Below are 21,979 nucleotides of genomic sequence, written 5' to 3'. Positions count from 1 at the left end.
AGACAGTATCAGACGTTAGCCTGTGAGTTTTCGGCAGCATACCCAGAAAGCTGGCTGTCCTCGCCGGGGGGAAACAGACTCGGGGGTGCCGCTTCCTTCCCGCCTTTAAACCATCAGAGTCAACCAGCGCCGGGCATGAACCAGCGGGTCCCTTGGGCCACGGAGAAGGCCACCGAAAGCAGAGGCGTTTCCCGGGGTGGATGAAATCAGCAGCCCACCTGGCTGGATCTCGCTCTAGCTCGGAGCAGACACAAGCCCATCAACCTGTCTGGCCCATGGAGGTGAAGCATCGCGGCGGGCAGGAAAAGACACCGAAACCATCCCCCGAAAATACAACAGGAGCCAGGAGTGTCGCGCCCCCCGCCCCCCCTCTCTCTCTCACACACACACCCCAGCCAGACCCCAAAACTGCTACTTTCTATTGCTCCTGCCCGGTTTGGGGCTGTTGGATTTCTTGGACCAATGCCTTTTAAAAAGAGCAATTCTCCGCCCCCTCCCAAGGACTTGACAGCATCTCGGGGGAAATCAAGCCGCTGCTCCAAGCCATCTCTCTCGCTCCCGTCCTCCCAGCAGGCAGGGTGAACAGTCCCCAGGCAAACCAACCTGCAGTGGCTTTTGTGAGCTGCTGGGGATGGGGTGGGTTTTTTCCTATTAACCCGCTCCTTCCCGAGGCACTTTTTATGCTCCCGCTCTGCGCCCACCCTGCCTGCAAGAGGCTGCACTGATCTGATGCTCCCCTGGTCTCTCTCCCCGCAGGTCTCCTGCCTTGCACCATCGCATGCGACTCGCTCCCGCTGGCTCGGTCCCCTCCCCCGCTGTGGCCACTCCCAGCCGGCTCCTACTATACTCAGCCTAGCAGGGTTTTGCTGGGAGCCAGGCACCACGTGGTGCAGGTTTTCCAGGCGAGCTCCCTTCGCTCTTTCAGCCTGTCCATCAGCCAGGGGGGGCAGAAGCAGCGGGAAGGTGGGGGGGGAGGAGAAGAGACCAGGTCTTGCTTCCCTTCCAGACTCCGCTGAGCCAGGGGCTGTGTGTGAGGAGGGATCCTGGGACCCGGGCTGGAGACGACGCTTTAGATCTTTGCCCTGCGCTGGGGCCAGGAGTGAAACCAGTTTAAAACGCGCTCCGCGAAGTTCTCTGCTCCCCGCAGGTGTTGCTAAGCGGGCATGGCAGGTGTTGAGACCACGTTTCCCCCCCTGCCTGCAGCCCTGCTTTGCTTGGCTAGCTCTCGCCGGATGGGCTGGGCTGGGCTGGTCTCTCCCCCCCCCACGCCCGCTACTTTTCTCAGGTGTGTCACCACCTAGTCCTCGGGGGCCACTGTGTAATGCGGGGCTACTCGCTGCAGCAGGGGAGCCGGGCGCGGAACAAAGCAGAAGTTACCCACCAGGAGTGTTTTTTTCCCTGCGCGGTAATTGCAGAGGGCAGCCGGCGGAATCCCAGAGCCGGGCAGGCACCCACCCCATCAGACCCTGCCCCTCTCGGAGCCGCAAGGCGCTTTGGCAATATTACGCGGCGCGCTGGGTGAAATAAGCACCTTCGGTAAATACGGTGACTCAGAGGAGACAGCTGTTTATGGTTAAATAAAGCAAACCCCATTATAGACCCCGGAGCAATGAGGCGCGCGGCGATTAGAGCAATTATGAATCATGACTGGGCTTGGCTGCCCACGGCCAAGGGGGCTCTGCCAGGCGCTGGGAGGAGCGGGGAGGTTGCAGGTTGGTTCTGGGGCCATCACTCAGTGCCAGCTGCTAGCCAGAGAGGCAGGGTGGGCTTGTAAAGAAAGCAGGATGGGCTGGGATTCAGGCAGTTCTTGCCCTTGCTGCAGCCTCCCTGTATGCCCCTGGGGAAACCAAACTCTTTCTGCCCCCTACAACACTACTTCATTGCTCCCGCTCTCCCCGATTGAGGTTGGGATTTTCAAAGAAGTGCAAGGGCTGAGTTGATCACTGGGAGTCGAGTGCCTAATTTATTTACGACAACCCCCGCCTTAGAGGACAGGGACTCTCTCACACACTGTGTTTGCACGGCCCCTAGTACAATGGAGCTTTGATCCGGATCGGATCCTCTAGGTGCTACCCTAATCCGAACTAACAATAACAACCACCACCACCCTAGTTATTCAAGGCTGACGAGGTTCCATACACAACGACAGAGTTGGTCAGGGGATACAGAGAGGGAGCTCTACCAGGGCAGTGTGCTATATGTTTTTAATATTGATTTTCATTTAACTAAAGGCATGGTGATGATGCTCATCACAGATATTCAGGAATGAGGCTTCACAGTGTTCCAGGTTTCTGGATACAGGCAATTCAGTAGGAGATTTCCAAAAGCTTGAGGCATTCTGAAAATCCTGAGAGGGCCTCCTCCTGCTATTTTTACATGGCTGGGGCAGGTGTATTTTAGTAGGTCTGATTTAGGGCCAGAGCCTGAGGTGTTCACTCAAGACAAACTCCCCTTGATTTCAATGGAGACTTTGGAATTTGGGCCTTCAGATGTAAGGCTGGGATTTTCAAAAGAGTGTAAGGGAATTAGGTGCCTAATTCTCTTTGAAATCCAATGAGAGCTGGGCACCAAACTCCTGCAGGCTCGGTTCAGAGTCCCAGCCTATGTTGCCAAGACTTTGTCTTCCTCAGTGCTTCCACAGCAACTAGGACATTGTGAGGCTCAATGGATGATGACCAAGATTTTCAAAAGTGACTAGTGATTTTGGATGCTCAAATTTGAGAAAATGTGTTAAGCACCCATCCTCTGAAAATCAGGCCCTTTTAAGATGTCTCAAGTTGGGTACTCAAAAAGTGAGACACCAAAAATCACAGAGTCACTTTTGACAACCGTGGCCAATTATTCTTGTAACTGAATATGCTGTGGGATTAGTTTACAGAGCAGAGTAATATTTCATTAAGGTAATATCTTCGTCACAGCAGCTAAATAGCTTACACACTTCCAAATCCATAACAACGACATATATGTCAGGAAGGACTCTCAGATCACAGACGTGAGCTATAGCGTCTAGCGACAGAGACTGAAGAAAGAGTTGCTTGCCCCCCGGCTTGTTTGAAACTGAGCAGTCTGATTAAGGTTGCCCATTTCTGATTCTCCTGGGGAAGGGGGGGGGGAATCTATAAATAGCTTGCAACACAGAGAATCCTACAGCAAAGTTGCTGGGAAGATCAATAGCATGAATCAAGGAGGGCTCTAAATTACATCTCAGGGGAGGGAGGCGCTGAACTGAATTGAAAAATGAGTTGCAAATGCTGTATGTGTTGTGTGTATCTAATTAACAGAGGGTGACTAGGATCAATAGCAAGGAAGGAGCGGGGCTAAAAATAGAGCTCAGGCAGGGATTGCAACCTGCGGGCAGCAGCTTGGATGAAAATGTCCCCCTGAGTAATTAACCTTTAGCTGGAAAGTGATGTTTAGTGCTGGGCTGAACGTGTCCTGTGAACAGCCTGGAACTGATGGGGGGGTGGGGAGAGAGAGCTCTGTGGTACAGTACAGTGTGTACAATTAGGCAGGCAAATGCCTGCTTTTTGCCTAGGAGACACCAGGCTAAGGAACTGGTGTATTGTTTTCTGGGAAAATATCTAAGTGCATTCAAAGCTGCTAATATTGCAGTGGGGCTGTGGAAGCAGGAACAATTTCTCTATCCATCTCCCTAGGTACTTATATGGCTTCATCGCCATAATGTTAGAGGCTCTTAGACACAGCCACAAACAGCTCTAATCTAGCTTGCTCGCATCCCAAAACGGCAAAGCTTGGCAGCAAAAGCCTCGGCACAGGCTGGACAAACCTGTCCAGAACCTGGGAATTACTCACAGCCCTACCCTGCGCTGCAGTGTCACAGTTCTGGGACCCCAAGCTGCTGGGACACCCAGCGATCTCAGTCTGGACATGGCCTCAGAGATACAGTTCCTTCCCTGGGGTGTTCCTGAGGCAGTGTAGCTACATGCTGCCCCTCACTCAGGGCTAATGTCCTAAGGACAATCTAGGGGGGGCACATGGGGGGAGGGAAGAGGTGGGAGGGGGAAACAGGATAAGGACTGTTTGTTTCTCTGTGTTTGTACACCAGCTAGCACAATAGGGCTCTGATTCTTCTGGGGCCCTTTATGCACTATATGACTTATATCCAATTTAAATAAGCCAGGACCGTTTATCATAGATCTTTTGTCCTCCACAGCCCCACAACCATGTCCTGAAGAAGCCAAGATACTGAGACAGAAGGAGAGGCATTTCAGCAAAACATGGGTGATAGAAAATTACTCTAGGCATTATTTTGCGTGGTGACAGTCGCTTATTTTCACAGAAGGTGATCGGACGGAAGGAGTGGTTATTGCCACCCAGTTTACGTGAGGCGAGTTTCTGATCAAGGTTTACAAATTCAGAATGATTCCCACACTTGAAAAGTGAGAATTGCTATGCTTGAGAGAAGCACCCAGATGACAGTGACTGAGGACGGCGCTGCAGAGTTCCCTAATAAAAGTTCTTTCCTGTAATTTTCAAAATGGTTCCGGGAATGAGCTGACTGTGAATGAAGACTGTCCTTCACCATGGAGCTAGAGCACGGAGAAGAGCTTTGCGATTTTAAATGAATTAAATTAATTGAGGCCTGATCCAAACCTAATTCGATGGGAGGCTTTCCACTGACTCAGTGGGCTTTGGATAAGGCCTTTATTGTGAAATTATTTTCACATAAAAACTATCAGGACCTGATTTTTACTGATTATTATTAATTTGTATTACTGGAATGTCTAGGAGCCCTACTCATGCACCAGCACCCCATTGTCCTACTCACTATACAGACATAGGGCAGTCCCTGCTTCAGAGAGCTTACAATTTAATTATGGAACAAGAGCCCACAATTCTACCATTGGGATCACAATCTCTGTTCTTGGCATCTGTTTTCATCATACTTGTGCTTTTACGAACTCAGGGAAAAGTTTATTGATTACTTACCTGCAAGGGGAATTCTACCCCTGTTTAATATATGAACATTTCTGTGTTCATACTGCAGTAGCTCAGGGTAATGATGGAGGAGAGGACCCTAACAACAGTAAATCCTAGTTCATCTAGTAGATCTCAAGTACTTTACAAAGGAAGTTAGTATCATCATTCCTATATTACCCATGGAAAAACTGAGGTATAGAGAGATTAAATGACTTGCCTGTGGTCATCCAGAAGACCAGTGGCTGAGCAAGGAATAGGATCCAGGTCTCCTGAGTCCCAGTCCAGTGCTCCGTGTACTAGACCACACTGACCTTGCCAAGGATGTTTTCTTTCCTCTTTTTCCTTTTGGATGCTCCACTGGACGAGAGGGGAGCTTCACTTAAGTTAGGTGTGCAGGGTCAGGTTGCCCATTCTTCAGTGTTTTTCTTTACCAAAGTCACACCCGTACAGCTGAAGGCAGAATTGAGACTGCTGCTCTAATACTTACCCCTCTTGCCTAGATACTAATGTGGCAGTCACCCTAAAAGAGACTTAAGATAAGGGAAACATGCATGACTAGTTTCATTGACTCATGGGAGAAAGGGGTGCAGGATCAGCCTCCATTTCTAATTTTTCCACTCAGCTTTCTTTTTACTGTGAACATATTCATGTGACATCAACTTAGGTGGCAGGAATTTGAGCATCTGGTGCAGCCTAGTCTCCTCTGTTCTATTTTTATATTCATGTGTAATTTTTATTCTGCAGAGCTTCTATGTGGCAGGAAGTTCAATAGTCAAGCCAAAGGTCTCTTCAAGAGCCACCATGTGGGACACTGAAAACAATATTGGAGAAAACGGATATCTGCATTGCCTTTCCTACATCGCTCAGCAGAGCAGAAGGTGCCATCTTTTGTCCCCAAACAATAAATATTTGGAGGCACCCTTTTGAATTAAAAATGTTGGGCCACTTCTTTAGCCCTTCAGATATTTTTCTCCCCTCTTAGGAAAAATGTTTCTCAGAGTGCATCCAGTTCCCTATCTGAGGTACATACATGGCCCCAATCATTGTAGTATGAGAGCAGCTCACAATCTTTACAGAACTTGTCCTCACAACACCCAGTACTATAAACCTCATTTTACAGAGAAGGAAAAGCACTTACCCAAGGCACACAAGAAGTCTGGGGGAGCAGGGAATGAAACTTGGGTGCACAAGTCCTAAACTAGAACCCCAGGCACTGATGGGCCATCCTTGCTCCCTTCCTAGGAGGATGTATTTAATGCATTCCACTCAATCTGCACGTGTGTAGCCCGTCAGATTTTTATCTCCATTTTTATCATTATCAGTAATTTGTATTGTGCTGCACAAACTTATAGAAAAACAAGGCTTCTACCCTAAAGAGCTTACAGTCTATGACCCTGTGCTACAAACACTTGTGCACGTAGACTAAACACATATGCACGTAACCACTTATAAAGAGGGCTAGCGAACTGGATAGAAAGAAGAGGTGGACAAGACTTGAAGACAATCCTGAGTTTGAGCAAGGGAAGGATAGCAGAATTGCCAATGGTGATTCAGAGGACATAGGAGGAAATATCATGACTTGAGTTTAGGAGAGAATTAAATTATTGTCTTTTTAATCATTCATTTTTAAACCTTTAAAAAAAAAAAAAGCAGCACTGTTGTAATTAATATGGTCACTTAATCAGGATGGACCCTCCCCTAATGTAGCACCACCAAGCCAACCCTACTGGATCAGCTTGCTATCAACTGCATGGGAGACCAGCATAGCACCTCATCTTTATTCAAATGCTATAAATATCAGAGCTCTCTCACCTCACAAGGGTGTTGGGAGGATTAATTAGTTAATGTTTGCAGAGCACTTAGAAAATGTAAAAAGCACTAAGTGCTAAGTATTATTGTTATTATTATTGTGTTATAATGGAAGTAAGAACATAGCAGAGCCCTACATCTAAACAAATTCAATTACATTTAGCTGTGCAGCTGTCTCCTAGAGCCACGTTCTAAAATGAATCTCAGCCTGGGTATTCACAAAAGGCTACACTGTTTCCTTGAACGGAAGATTATTGTTTTACTCTCTAAGAGCAAATGGGTCATGTACCCTAATAAAAGTTTTGCTGAGAAACCAAGAGGGACAAACCAAGGCTAAAGTCAAGCACTGGATGGAACATTCCACCACCTCATATTGCTGACTCCAGAACAAATGGAAAATAAAATAGACTTCTACGTGACTTCTACAATTCTAAGACTCCCTTTGGATCAGAATAGTCAATCTGCAAATGCTCAAGACAGCTTGTAAACACACAGGCAGCTAAAAAAGGCTTGGTGCTGAGTAAACATGAGGAGCACGTTCTCTCATTATTGGAGACAAAAATAAGGCTTTCAAGTAGGTTACATTTGGAGGGGGGTGTAGGTGTCTGTAGTATTGAGAATTTCTCTCTGTGTTTTTAGCGTGCTGGCTGCTCAGCTGGAGAAAAGGGGCCTGATTGTCATTTCAGTGCAAATCAGGACTAGCTCCACTGAATTCAATGGAATTACACTGGTGTAAAAGTGATGCAAGAAAATCGGAGCAAGGAGTTTGCACTAAAGTGATAAATTAGAATGATTTTTATTTACATAGCGCCTTTCATGCCAGGATCTGATAGCTCTTTTAAAACATTAATTAAGCCTCAATGTCCCCATGAGCTATGGATTACTATGCCCATTTTGCAGATGGGTATACTAAGGAACAGAGCAGAGTTATGTGACTTGCCAAAGGTCAACAAATGAGTTAGTGGCAGATTCAAGAACTCTGTTCCCTTTGTTCTAACCAATATCGAGCAGTGCCTCGGCCTGGCTATTGTTTAGTGCAAGCCCATACGACAAAATGTCTTAGACATTAAACAGCAGTTGAGATGTTCTGGGCTCCACCTCCCTATTAAGCTTCAAGAACAGCAGCTTAATGTGATCATGATAGGATGGCCTCTATAGAGCCATGGTAGGACATGTGCCTGCACTATCAGTCACAGACCTAGGGTATGTCTACACTGCAATTAAAAACCCACGACTGGCCCATGCCAGATGACTCAGGCTCATGGGGCTTGGGATAAGGGGCTGTTTAATTGCAGTGTAGACATTTGGGCTCAGTTAGAGACTCTAGGACCCTGCAGGGTGGGAGGGTCCCAGAGCTTTGGCCGCAGCCCAAGCTCAAATGTCTACTTCATAATTAAACAGCCCCTTAGCCCGAGCCCTGCAAGCCTGAGTCAGTTGGTATGGGCCAGTTTTATGGGTTGGTATGGGCCAGTGGGGTTTTAATTGCAGTGCAGACATACCCAAAGGGCTCTATTCAGCACTCCTCAGCTAGGCAAATCCCCAGAGCAGCCAATGGAAGTTTGGCTGAATAAAAAGTGCCAGATAGGACCCTTAGAGTTGAATTCTGCTCTGGATTCAGCAGTGGCCAGTCCAGTGAAGTTAGCTAGTCTGAATTGTGGTCTAGATTGTGCCTTAGGCACAGCCCTAAATGGGGGGTGGGACTATGCTCTCGGGCATGTCTCAGCAAGCACTGTGTCCCAGAGACACACTTTTGAAGCACAATTCCGCCTAGGGCTTCCATCTTGCATGGGGTGGGGAAAATCCCTTTATAGAGCGAAGCATAATTCCCCTGCACCTGGGTGTCAAACTGGTAGAGTGGGAGGAAATGGAGCCATGGCTCCACCTAACTTCTCCTTTCCTACCTGCTCCATAAGTGAAGCTTCCTGGGCCGTTCCTGTGTGCTGAGGAACCCTGGTGGCATTAGCAGCTACACAAAGGGAGATCCTTACTCCCTGTATTCTTCCACACAGCCACTTTAAAGCTAGGGACACCCTAGCCCTGAGAGCAAAACCTGTCCCTTAGTAGTGATTTTTGCAGAAAAACTCACTGACTAGCTGGAGATAGCTGGAGCTGGCCATAGTTCTGAAATCTGTACACTTCTGCTAACTCTTGTGGAGTGCATTAGCTACAAAGCCACAAGGGTTATGGAGCAAATGTCTGAGGGGAAGATGGTAAACGTAATTTATTGGTCTGCTGAGTCAGGCAGTGGTGGTCCTACCTCTTTCCCCCCCTCAAAAGATCATGTCTTGGCAAGGATAATAATTTTAGGACAGATTGAAAAAGCTCTGTTAAAGAAATAGGCAGAAAGTTGAGCTCCATGTAAGAAACTGATAGTAACTTGTCTTATGAACCTATCAAGCCATCTCATTCTTTTAGCTACTGTATGAAAAAGTAAAGAATATGATTGAGTGTTTTCCATATAAATGTCATGAAATAAACAGTGCTCCATTTTCTGCTGCACATTCCCTTCTAGAGTAAATGTCAGGTTTACAAGATAAAACAGTAGCTAAATCCATTTGGCATCTCTGCATCTCCTCTGTTCTAAACATATAGTACAAATATCTTTGCGCTGACTACATTGAAATCTTGAATTCTTCCAACTTATAAGTGGGCTATTAATAAAGTAATATAAAAGGATGAAATACTAACAATAATTGAGGCTAAATATCAGCCTAGTCTCTTATCACATCCCCCTGCCATACACCTTACCCCCACCACTCCACCAGTTATTCCAGCCTCAGTGCTCCATTCTTTTTGTTCTCTTCTCCTGATCCCATGTTTTCTTTCATGCCTCCCCTTATTCATGGAATACTGGGTTTCCCAAGCCACTCCCCAAGCCCCCACTAAAACTCACTTCTTTCACGATAGCCACTAAAACTCAGGCTAATATAAGTGACTCTAAGGCACTGCACAGGGTGTCAGGCCTGGTTTCTATCCCTGGGTCTGCCACTAGGTGGCTGTATGACCTTGGGGAAATCACTTCCCCTCTCTGTGCCTCCATTTCTCCATCAGCCAAATGAGGGACTCGTAGCCTGATCCACCATGCCATGCCAGCTGCTTCGAAACCTGCTCTTTTTGTGGGCCTAGCAAATCACAAGTCTGCCCTTGGTCTAAATAACTGGCTTCATTGGGAGTTTGCGTAAGGACTGAGAATGGATTAAGCAAGAGCCTCAGGATTCAGCCCAATGATTTTATTATCACGGTGTCTCTACACTGTTCCTAGCATGACTTCTGTTGTTTGAGTGAGACATGACCTCCAAGCCAGACTCATAACCCAGCCGAAGGGGAAGAGAAATGGGAAGGTGAATCTAATTCTGCAGAAGAGCACTACTCTATGCTAAGCTTGTCATGATGTTTCAAAGGAAGGGGAAGGGAAGGAGGGGAGAGAAAGTGAGAGAAAAAGAGCCTCAAAACAACATTTTTATTTTTCAAAACCTTTCACTGGCTTGCCAGAGAACATGACAGCTGATCCCAAACCAGATATTTCCAGTTCTTTATTTTGAGAGGACTCCCCCCATGGAATTGTAACTAGGATATTTCACTGTCCCTTGCTTTCTCACATGGAGCAAAAAAACAACTTGAAAACAGGACCAAAAACATGGTTCTCCTCACCGTAAAACGCAACAGAGTTCATCCCTCTATGAGGCTGGTCCCATCAAAGGTATTTATATGGCCACCATACTCGGTTACTGTAGTGCCTCACAATCATTGGTGGATTTCTCCTCCCAACACCCCTGTGAGGTAGAGAAGTGCTATTATCCCCACTTACAGATGGGGAACGGAGGAACAGACACTAAGTGACTTGTCCAAGGTCACATGTGAAGTCCGTGCAGGGAACTGAAGCCAGGTCTCCTGTGCCCCCAAGTGCTATAACCACTGGGTAGTCCTTCCTCTCTGCAGCTCCTATGTAGGCAAAACTCTTATAATGATCCATGAGAGTGTTCCATGGGAAGGACTGCCCAACTGGGCCTTCAAAGGAAAATTGCATTGTACAGTAATATCAAAGCCATACTGGGCCAGATCTTCAGCTGATGTAAACTGGGGTAGAAGCATTGACTTCAAAGGAACAAGGTGATTTACACTAACTTAAGATCTGGCCTATTCTGTTCACTGCATCTAAATACATAGAGACTAAAACACAGCATTTATTTAATATAAAATCAAAGCAATTACCTAGACTATCGGATTATTTAGAATAGATCTCAGGGAATTGGTTACTACTTGATTAGTAAGAAAGAAGGAACTTTTAATGTAAGGGAATGCTTTTGTTTTTAAGTAACCATTATTCAATTAACGCTTAACAAAATTGGAGCTTACTTTATGAAGAAACTTTCCCCAACCCTGTTTTCCCACACTAGCTGAATCCTCTCTGTCCCACCCACCAGCGGCAATCTGGAGTTCCCGGTGAGCAGCATTTGTGGAACAGCGGCTTCCACTGAAAGAGACTCTTCATACCATTCAAAGTCTTGGATGTAGGGCAATATTCACAGGGGACCCATACTGGCCATACAACCCAAGGCTTGCAGCGGGGCTGAAAATATTTCCCTGCAGCAGAGATGACACTGTTTTGTAGATTTCATAAATTCCAAGGCCAGGAAGGACCATTGTGACCATTTAGTCTGACCTGCTGTATAACACAGGCCACAGAACTTTCCCAAAAGAATTCCTAGAGCAGATCTTTTAGAAAAAACATCCAATCTTGATTTTAAAATGGTCAGTGATGGAAAATGCACCACAACCTTTGGTAAGTTATTCAAATGGTTAATTTCTCTGATCGTTACAAATTTCTGCCTTATTTCCAGTCTGAATTTGCAACTTCCAGCCATTGGATCATGTTACACCTTTCTCTGCTAGATCAAAGAGCCCATTATTAAATATTTGTTCCCCATGTAGATATGTACAGACTGTAATCAAGTCACCCTTTAATCTTCTCTTTGTTAAGACAAATAGATTGAGTCTATCATTATAAGGCATGTTTTCTAATCCTTTAATCATTCTTGTGGATCTTCTTTGAATCCTCTCCAATTTATCAACATCCTTCTTGAATTGAGGGCATCAGAACTGGACACGGTATTCCAGCAGCAATTGCACTACTGCCAAATATAGAGGTAAAATAACCTTTGTACTCCTACTCAAGATTCCCTTGTTTATGCATCCCAGGATAGCATTAGCTCCTTTAGCCACAGCATCACACTGGGAGCTCATGTTCTGCTGATTATCCACTATGAAATCCGAATCTTTTTCAGAGTCACTGCTTCCCAGGATAGAGTTCTCTATGCTGTATGTGTGGCCTACATTCTTGGTTCCAGTTAGCTATATTAAAATGCATATTGTTTGCTTGTGCCCAGTTTACCAAGCGATCCAGATACTTCTGGATCAGTGAATTGTCCCCTTCCTTATTCACCACTCCCCCACCTGTTGGGCCATCTGCAAACTTGATCAGTGATGATTTTATGCTTTCTTCCAGGTCATTGATTTAAAAATGTTAAATAGTGTGGGGCCAAGAACTGACCCCCACAGGTCTCTACTGGAAACACACCCACTCAATGATGATTCCCCATTTACAATTATATTTTGAGACCTATCACCTACCCAGTTTTTATGAAGGCCTTTGCAGCCCTGTGTGTGGCAAAGGGAAAACCCACCTGTTTCCCAAATATGTTGGTAAGGAAGATAGTTGTTGGGGATATGGTAGGGTAGTGGACTGCATGATGCACTGGCCCGAATGCCTGACATGCCTGGCACAGAGGATCTGTGTACACTCCAACAACCTACAGACTTCCACCTGTATAGGAGCTGTTGCTCCAGGCCCCAGCCTAGGTTTGTGAGTGGATTTAATTCCCAACCCTCTGTGCACTTTAGTTGCATGGAGTGCAGCAACTACTCAGGCTTTATATGGGAGGAGGGTGACTTTTAACCTTAGTGAGATGACAAATCATTTACAAAACTGGTTTTGAAAATTCCAGTTTTACACACTGTACATAGAGCAGGGCCTCACAACTCCAGGAACTTAGCAAGTCTCATATTGGCACCATATCCATCCAAATACTTTACAAACATGAATTAATTATTAACATCCCTCTGAGGCAAGTGAATATTGTTATACCCAGTTTTCAGATGTGATGCCAATGGGAAAACTTCCATTGATTTAAATGGGGCCAGGATTTCACTCACAGAAATTAGGTAACTCACTATAGTTCATACAACAACACAGCAAACAACTATGGAAGATATGAAATTTTGCTGTTTAAAATGGAAACGTCACAACATAAAGAAGGAAGACAGACTAAGCAGTGACATCTACTTCCTGAGCAAATGCAAGAAACAAGACATCATCCCCAGAAGATTTACCATCTATAACCTTCTGGCCACTATATATAACTCCAAATATGCTGAGGATCTCTTCAGAAGATCTCTGAAAAACTGAGAAACCATCTCCTGAACCTTACATTCTCCAGAAGAGTCCACCTGAAACAAGAAATCACCGCATACTCTCTCACGCTGGAAGAAAAAGAAAAAAGAAAAAAAAAATCGGGCAACTTACCTAGAGATCATGAAGGAAACTATTTAAAAAACCTTGAGGATATCCATCCAACAACAAAAAATGGAACCAGCTACAAAAACTTCACAACCAACAGGGAACATCACCTCTGGGAGGAACTAAGACACCATAGCCCACCACATGAACACTACACAACACCCAGGGTCACCAACCTATCAAGATTACCCCTAACTGGAACTGAAGTATCAGTAGTCTCGAAGGGACTGCATATCTGCTCCACCACAAAACCTGATACCATACCAACAAGTGGAGAACTAGAAGAATACTTATGCTGATTCCACCTCAAGGAATGCTTCACAACAAAGATGACAGACACTATATTCACACCGACAGTCATAAGGGGTACATTGCAATTAAACAGACGTGGCTGGCCCATGCCAGCTGACTCAAGCTTTTGGGGATCAGGCTAAGGGTTTTTTTTTAATTGCAGTATAGATGGTCGGGCTCAGGCTGCAGCCCACACTCTGTGACCCTCCCACCTCACAGGGTCCTAGAGTTCTGACTCCAGCCCGAGCCCAGACATCTACACCACAATTAAACAGCCCATTAGCCTGAGCCCCACAAACCTGAGTCAGCTGGCATGCGCCAGTCATGGGTTTTTAAGTGCAATGTAGACATACCCAAGAAAAAGAGGTCATCTGACTGTACACCCCTCAGCAGATGAACCCACACACTGGATCATTACATTGATTGCTTCAGAGAGGGAAAAAAACAACAGTGAAATCCTCAATAAATATTACAACCACCACAATCTCTCTACCACCTAGAGTATAGTTATACAGTCCTTGAAATCAACCACCAAATAACGATTAAACCTGCAGACAAAGGGGGGGGGGGAATCATAGTCCTTAATCATGATGACTATGTCAACAAGGCCAACAAATCTCTGACACCAATTACTATAAAGAACTCAAAGAAAACCCCACACCACAATTCACACAAGAATTTAAAGATATCCTCAAATCTTTCCCCAAACAACTCCAAGAAAATCTCTACAATCTCATCCCCTATGTAGCTACATGTTTCCCAAGAAACACAAACAAGGGAACCCAGGCAGACCCATCATATCCGGCCACAGCACTCTGACTGAACAAATATCAGATCTCATAGAAACCATCCTTAAACCACTCACCACACACAGGGCCAGCTTCTTTTAAGACACTACCAACTTTCTCCAGAAAGTCTACAACATTAACAACCTCCCCCAGAACACCATCCTTGCCATTATGGATGTCACTTCCCAATACACTAACATCTCTTACCTTGACAGCATCACTGCCTGCCTGAAATACATACAAGACAATGCACAACGCTTGGAAATCCACCCCAAACCATCACCAAACTCTACCAGTTCATCCTCACCCACAACACCTTCACATGTAACATAACAACAAACACTTTGAACAAACCATTGGAACACACATGGATACTAGGATGGCTCCCCCACATGCCAACCTCTTCACAGGCCACCAAGGAAGAATTTCTGGAAAAAATGCACCATGAAACTAATGATATACCTGAAATACATCAACTATCTTTTCATTCTCTGGACAGAAGACTTAAATTACCTCACAGATTTCCACCACAGATTCAACAATCACCACCCATCATCATACTCTCTCTGGAAAACTCCCACACAAGCATCAACTTCCTGGACCCACAATTAGCTTAAACAATGGAATCCTACAAATGACAATACACAAGAAACCCGCCAATCACCACATTTACCTCCACAGATCCAGCAGCCATGCCAGATATATAGATATATATAGGTATATCCATTGTCTACAGTCAAGCACTCAGATATCACAGAAGTTGCTCTGAATAGAAAGTCCAGGGTACACACCTAAACACACTTAAAACTGCTTTTACTATATAAGGACACTCCACCAGAAAAGTAGATTGCATCATGGAGTATTTGGGTGGTCCTTTCCAAGAGAACCTGCTTCAATACAGGAAAACAAAAACCGCCAACCGCACAACCCTAGTTGTCACCTACCACCCCACACTGTGTTTGGTCTCAGTCAGGGCATTTCCTGGACCTCACCTCCAATTAAGTCTAGCAACCCTTCAATTTTAGGGCCTGCAGTCGGGTTCAGTCTCCTGGCTGTTTTCTTGGCGATAGCATGGTGTGGGGCTATTGCCCCTTTGCTAACCCAAGCCTTTCAGCTGCCCTTTCCTTCTCTGCACTCCCTCATTTATAGCAGCCTTGTTTCCTCTACTGATTGCAGCTCCATGATTGGCAGCTCTGGCAGCTGTGTGCAGGGGGCGGGAATCAAGCAGCCTGCTTGTAAACAAGAGACGATCTCCTCCTGCCTCTGTCTACAGCAGGCCTGCACAACATGCGGCCCGGGGGCCGCATGCGGCCCGCGTGGGCTCACTGTGCGGCCCGTGGGGGGTGAGTAGGCAAGCGGTGGGTGAGGGAGGGGGGCTGAGTAGGCGAGCGGGCGGGCAGTGGCGGGGAGTGAGTAGGTGAGCAGGGGGAGTGGGGGGCTGAGGAGGTGAGCGGGCAGGCAGTGGCGGGGGGGGGCAGGTGAGCCGGCGGCGGGGGGGGGGGCTGAGGAGGCGAGTGGGCGGGCAGTGGCGGGGGGTAAGTAGGCGAGCCGGGGGGGTGGGGGGCTCAGAAGGCGAGCGGCGAATCGGTGGCTGACCTGTTCTACTGATCTGGTCTGGCTCCCATCCCCTCTCCAAGGGTTGCAGCTGTCTGGAGGTGCCTGCCTTCCATGCCTACCTCATTCAGTCAACAGGGCAATTGATTACAAAGTGCGGGGAAGATCTTATTCTACTTCTAGCAAAAAGACATTTTTCTTTTACCTTAATTATACTACCTTAGGGGCCCGCTATAACATATTACCGAGGTCCAATACTGCTGTTTCGGTGGGGTGATGCTGGGGAAGGAGGGTTTGTGTTTCTGCGGGGCAGGCGGCACTGGGGGGGGAGGGGGGGGAGTGTTTCGGCGGCGCTGAGGGGGTTGTTTCCGTGGGGCGGGCGGCGCTGGAGGGGAAGGTGTTGTGTTTCGGGGGGGGCTGGGTGGCACTGGGGGGTTTTTTTGGCGGGGCCGGGGGGGGGGGGTTGGCCCTCAGCTGTTTTCTTTGGAGTAATATGGCCCTCGCCGCTTTACGAGTTGTGCAGGCCTGGTCTACAGTCAGTATGGGGTTTGTATACCCCATCACACCAAGGCTGAATTTGTCCCAGTCATTGTGGTGGGCAAACTGATGCTGAGTATGAAGCAGACTCTGACAGTTCTGCAAACAAGAGTATTGGAACAATTCCATTGGGTGTGTGGGGATTTGCTTCTCACAAGACAATACGCACTACAGTTTCAATTGGATACAATATTCTTCACTTCCTGTCCTAAACTGTTGTGCAGAATGTCTGTGTGGTATTAAATGTGGCTGTATTTGTGACAGATGAAGCGAGTCCTACATGTGTATAGCTACAAACTGATATATACACAGACTGTCTATCTCTGTGTGCATTTGGGGGCAGGGAGGTGAGAGAGAGATGAGCTTTGCTATAGTTACAGATGAGAAGCATTATATAATTGTAGAATATCATTGTTGTTAAATGCCTCTCCTGTTTATTTCTTTTAATTTATATTTTTGTTTTTCTTTGACTCACCATAATGACATCTGTGCTTCTTGACTAATGGATTCTATCATCATAAGCAAGAATTATATCCTAATTAGTTATACTATAAATAAATGCCTCACTTTTTGTGCAGAAGATTATACAATCAACTTTTCCTTCCAGTATTTTGCATTTACCCAAGTCTATAGGACATTGTGTTCTGATACTCCCAAGGTAAATTCTCAGAATCCCAGATGTTTTCAAGTTTTTACATTCTGAGTAGAGCTGCAAAAATACTGCACGAACAATTTCTGTGAATTTGTCTGCACTTTTTAAAGAATTCATTTCAGCTGGGCTGGGGTTCCTTTTGCATTCACTTTTCACTAACGTACTAGCAAAACGTGTATTGACAGGAATATTGGCCAAAGTGCAATAGCCGCCATTGTAGCGGACATGTGGGATTGACGTGGGGACTGCTAAATCTGAAAGCATGAAGCTCTACAGCTTGAGTTGGAGCCAGGCTTTCTACTAGGGTGTATATACACTGTAGATCAGGTGTAGGTAATACACACTAACCAAGGGTTGTTAAAGCACCAACATTTAATTGAATATTACACAAAGCAGGTTTTGAATTTGTATTCTCTCAGCAGAAATTAGAGTTCTTGAAAACAAACATGGACTAGAAAAGAGCTATGTAACTTAAGAGTCCAGTTAGAGCTCCTAACTTCAAATGACAAATTTGAGAAAAAAAATCACAATCTATTCACAATTAGAACAGAAAAAGAGGTGTCGTTCTTCAGATAAATTATTCATTACAAATTATTCACCCAGCTGTGACTGACTGCTCCATTCCATCACTGTTACCTTACCTGATCTATTCATGCTGCTAGGAGAAAAGAAGTCCAGCATATTAACCAGGCTTGCTAATCACCCAATGAACTCATTGAGTTCAATGAGCAAACCGCTAAGTGCAACCTTCAGAAACATGCACTTTGACTTAATTATTATGTAATCTTAGGGCATGCTTACAAAACAGAGCCATACTGATTTAATTTAAGGTGTGATTTTTACACCCATTTAGTGAAACTGGGTGCAAAAGGCTATGGAGACACTCCTATTTGGGTTTAAAAAACATGTTTATTTCTGTTTATCTTAAATCAGTTAGGAAGAGGCTTATTTAACTGAACTAAACCACTCTTAAACCCAAATAAGAGGGTTTAACTAAGCCTTGGTCTACACGGGGGGGAATCGATCTAAGTTACGCAACTTCAGCTTCGTGAGTAACGTAGCTGAAGTCAATGTACTTAGATCGACTTACCGTGGTGTCTTCACTGCAGTGAGTCAACTGCTGCCGCTCCCCCATCGACTCTGCTTGCACCTCTCGTGGCGCTGGAGTACAGGAGTCGACGGGAGAGCGCTCGGGGGTCGATTTATCGCGTTTAGACTAGACGTGATAAATCTATCCCCGCTGGATCGATCACTACCCGCTGATCTGGCGGGTAGTGAAGACATACCCTAAGCCAGTGCAAGCTGTGTGTAGACAGGGCCTCTTTTTTCCACATGCAGTATCAGAGCTCTAACTAGCTGTGTGAAGGCCATGGCAACATGAAAACCTTCAAGTCATAAAAACCTCCCTCCCTAACAAATTGTTATATTAATCTTGTTTAAAAAAAATCTGAAATTGTAGGCTGGGAAATATAGGGGGCCACTACTTTGATCTCAGCAAGGTCCAATGAGAAAATGTAGTTCTATAATAATTCTCCAGTAAGGACCCAATGCAACCCAAACTTAAAAGTTGTGCATTGCCTTCAATTCAGATTACCCAGGTGCTTCAAAATAGGCACATGCTTAAGTGCACTGTTGAGCAGGGATGAGTTTACTCACAGGTGCCTACCATCTGCAAATGAGACCTCTAAAAGGTGTCTCAAGTTGGGCCCCAAAAACTGAGGCATTCAAAGTCATTAAACATTGTGGAAAATCTTGGATCATGTTTTCACAATGCCACAGAGTTTTCTGACGCATGGTATTTGCTTTGGGGGTTTGGGGGTTAATCGTAGTCAGAATTAGAATATTAAATGCCTTTAGAAACATGCCTTTAGAAACATTGTAGGAACAATACACCACGCTTACCTCGTCCTGTTGAACCACATCATCATCCAGCATGGCATCATCAATTTCCTCTCTGAATCTCTCCATTGGCTTCCTCGTCCCTTCCACATTCAAGGTTCTCTTTCTCAGTCGGGGACCTGCACAACTCCACTTCTAGTCTCATGCTTCTTCCTACCATATTGCTGTTATTGGTATTACAGTGGCAAACTCAAGCCCCAATCAAGACCAGAGCCCCATTGTGCTAGGCAGGGCCACAAAGAGATTTGGGGGGAGGGCTGGGGCAAAATCAGAAACGGAGACTTCCTATCCTTCCAAAAAGTTACCGCTGAGGCAAGGCCCTGTAGGAGAGCTGGGGGGAGGGTTGGAGAGGAAACCTGCCTTGCACTCACCCCCCAGCAGCAGCTCCTGTCCCACAGGGCTGGGCCTGGCTCCCCGCTCCAGGCATTGTGACCTGGCCACAGTCTCGCAGCGCTGCTCAGGTTTGGCCCTGCCACATCTCCAACATGAAAGAGGGGCAGCTGGGCCAAACCTGAATGGCACGGCAAGCTAGTGCACCAGATCAGCAATGCCACTCCCTCAAATGTGACCTGGCCTCTCCTCCATCCTGACTGAGGGGCGATCAGACCAAACCTGAGTGGTGCTGCAACTCAGATTACATTGACCCACTCAGTTTTCGCCCGCTCACCCTCCCCTCCATCATGACAGAAGGTCAGCGGGTCAAACCTGAGTGGTGCTGTGACCCTGTGCAGCAGGATGCAAAGCCACTGGGTGTGGGGGCCTTCTCAAATGGGGGCCCCAGGGCAAACTACCCCCCTATCACCAGCAGCCCAGGTGCTAAGTACTGTACATAGTATGTACTACAGGACACCTAGTAAGAGATGGTCCCTACCCCAAAAATCTTTATTATTAATGTCTTAATTTTAAAGGCAAAAAGTGGGAGAAAGGAGTATCATTATCCCCATTTTGCACATGGGGAATGGGCATACAGAGAGACTAAATAACTTGCCCAAGGTCATGCAGGAAGTCTGTAGCAGAGCTGGGAACTGAATTCCCGAGTCTCAATCCAGAGCCATAACCACAAGAGATCTATATCCCCCATTTCCCTGGCTTCTTTTGCTCCACCAAGCCCTTTTATAAATTCATAGATTCCAGCGCCAGAAGAGGTCACTGGGAACACCCAGACTGACATCCTGTATAGTATAAAACAGGGATCGGCAACGTTTGGCACGTGGCCCGCCAGGGTAAGCCCCCTGGCGGGCCAGCACATCCCTCATCCCACGCCGCTTCCCACAGCCCCCATTGGCCTGGAGCAGCGAACCGCGGCCAGTGGGAGCCGCGATCGGCCGAACCTGCGGACGTGGCAAATAAACAAACCGGTCCAGCCTGCCAGGGGGCTTACCCTGGCAGGCCACGTGCCAAACGTTACCGATCCCTGGTATAAAACTTCCCCAAAATAATTTCTAGACAAGATCTTTCAGGAAAACATCCAACCTTGATTTTAAAATTGCCAGTAATGGAAAACCCTTGGTAAATTGTGTTTTACAAGCATTCCAACACTCCCACATCAGCAATGTTCCACTAAAATAGCTCACCCTCACTTAAGGTATACCCATGATCCGGAGGAAGGAATACGCCACACTTATTAAATCCACATATGCTGCTGTTAATATCACTGATGTAAAAGGACCTGGAGCCATTAGAGAGAAGCTCATTTTACTCCCTACAGTGGACGGGCTAATTACACTCACTTACACCTTATTTCCAGCCTGAATCTGTCTAGCTTCAACTTCCAGCCATTAGACTGTGTTGTACTGAAGAGCCCATTATCAAACAGTTGTTCCCCATGCAGAGGTGAAAGTGGGCCAGTACAGTGTATCGGTAAGAAGTGGCCACTGGTACCGGCCTGTACACAGCCAACGTTAAAGCATTGCCGCGGCAGTGCTTTAATATCACTGTCCCTTTCCCCCTCCCCCCACCCCCAGGGCCGCCAACTTGGGTGGGGGCAGTAAAAGGAGCAACTGCCACGGGGCCCGGCGATTTAAAAGGGCCCGGGTCTCCTGGCCGCTGCCACCGCTACTGCGGCACCAGCCGAAGCCCCAGGCCCTTTAAATTGCCGCCGGAGCCCCAGGCAGTAAGTCTTTTATGTTACTTTCACCCGTGTCCCCATGTAGGTATTTTTGAATCCTCTCCCACCATTACTTTTAGGAATTTTTCCATGCTGTCCTTTATGCCGGAAATCCCACCTGACCCTAATACAAAAGGCCATTTCCTTAACTCCTTCTTGCCAATCCTACCAAGCAAAACATGCGTGTCAGTGGCTGATGAGCGTGCTCTGCACATCCCAGGAGGCACTCAGCACCTTTCAGCATCAGGTCCAATGACGAAACTATGCTCTGGGTCATCCACTGAATTTTGTGTCTAAGTTCCTGCATCTTGGCAGAAGGTTAGACTAGACCGTTGCTGTCCCTACGACTCTAAGGCACATTCTGAGTGCTTTAATAAATAATAATTAATACAGCATCACAGAATGTGTCAGATGGCATATGTGATGTTTCTGCCACAAACACCTCATCACTGAAACATTTAAACAATTATCTGCCAATCAGAATGGCAGATGAGCACACACACTCTTTTTTGGATGCCACTTCTGGTTTCCATAGTAACCATTTTAAACCTCATCATCTCTCAATTAAAACCTCTTATAATTTCTCTATCCTTATGGGATCATTTCTGGTTCCCATGGTAATCACTGAAACCTCATGATCTCTCAGTCAGAGCCCCTCAATCAGGGGCTCCAGCCAGTAGCGATGTCCTGCTGCTGGAACAGAAAAGCCCAATTCTGCTCCCGTTGAAGTCAATGACAAAACTCCCATGTAATTCATGAAGCAGTGCCACATAAGAGAATGCCTCACACACCTTTGTCTTCCTCAACTGTCCTCTGCTACTGAT

This window comes from Emys orbicularis, chromosome 2 (genome assembly GCF_028017835.1).
Source record: "Emys orbicularis isolate rEmyOrb1 chromosome 2, rEmyOrb1.hap1, whole genome shotgun sequence".
Classification (NCBI taxonomy): domain Eukaryota; kingdom Metazoa; phylum Chordata; order Testudines; family Emydidae; genus Emys; species Emys orbicularis.
The sequence above is the reverse complement of the archived record's forward strand: the minus strand, read 5'-3'. Positions refer to the sequence as shown.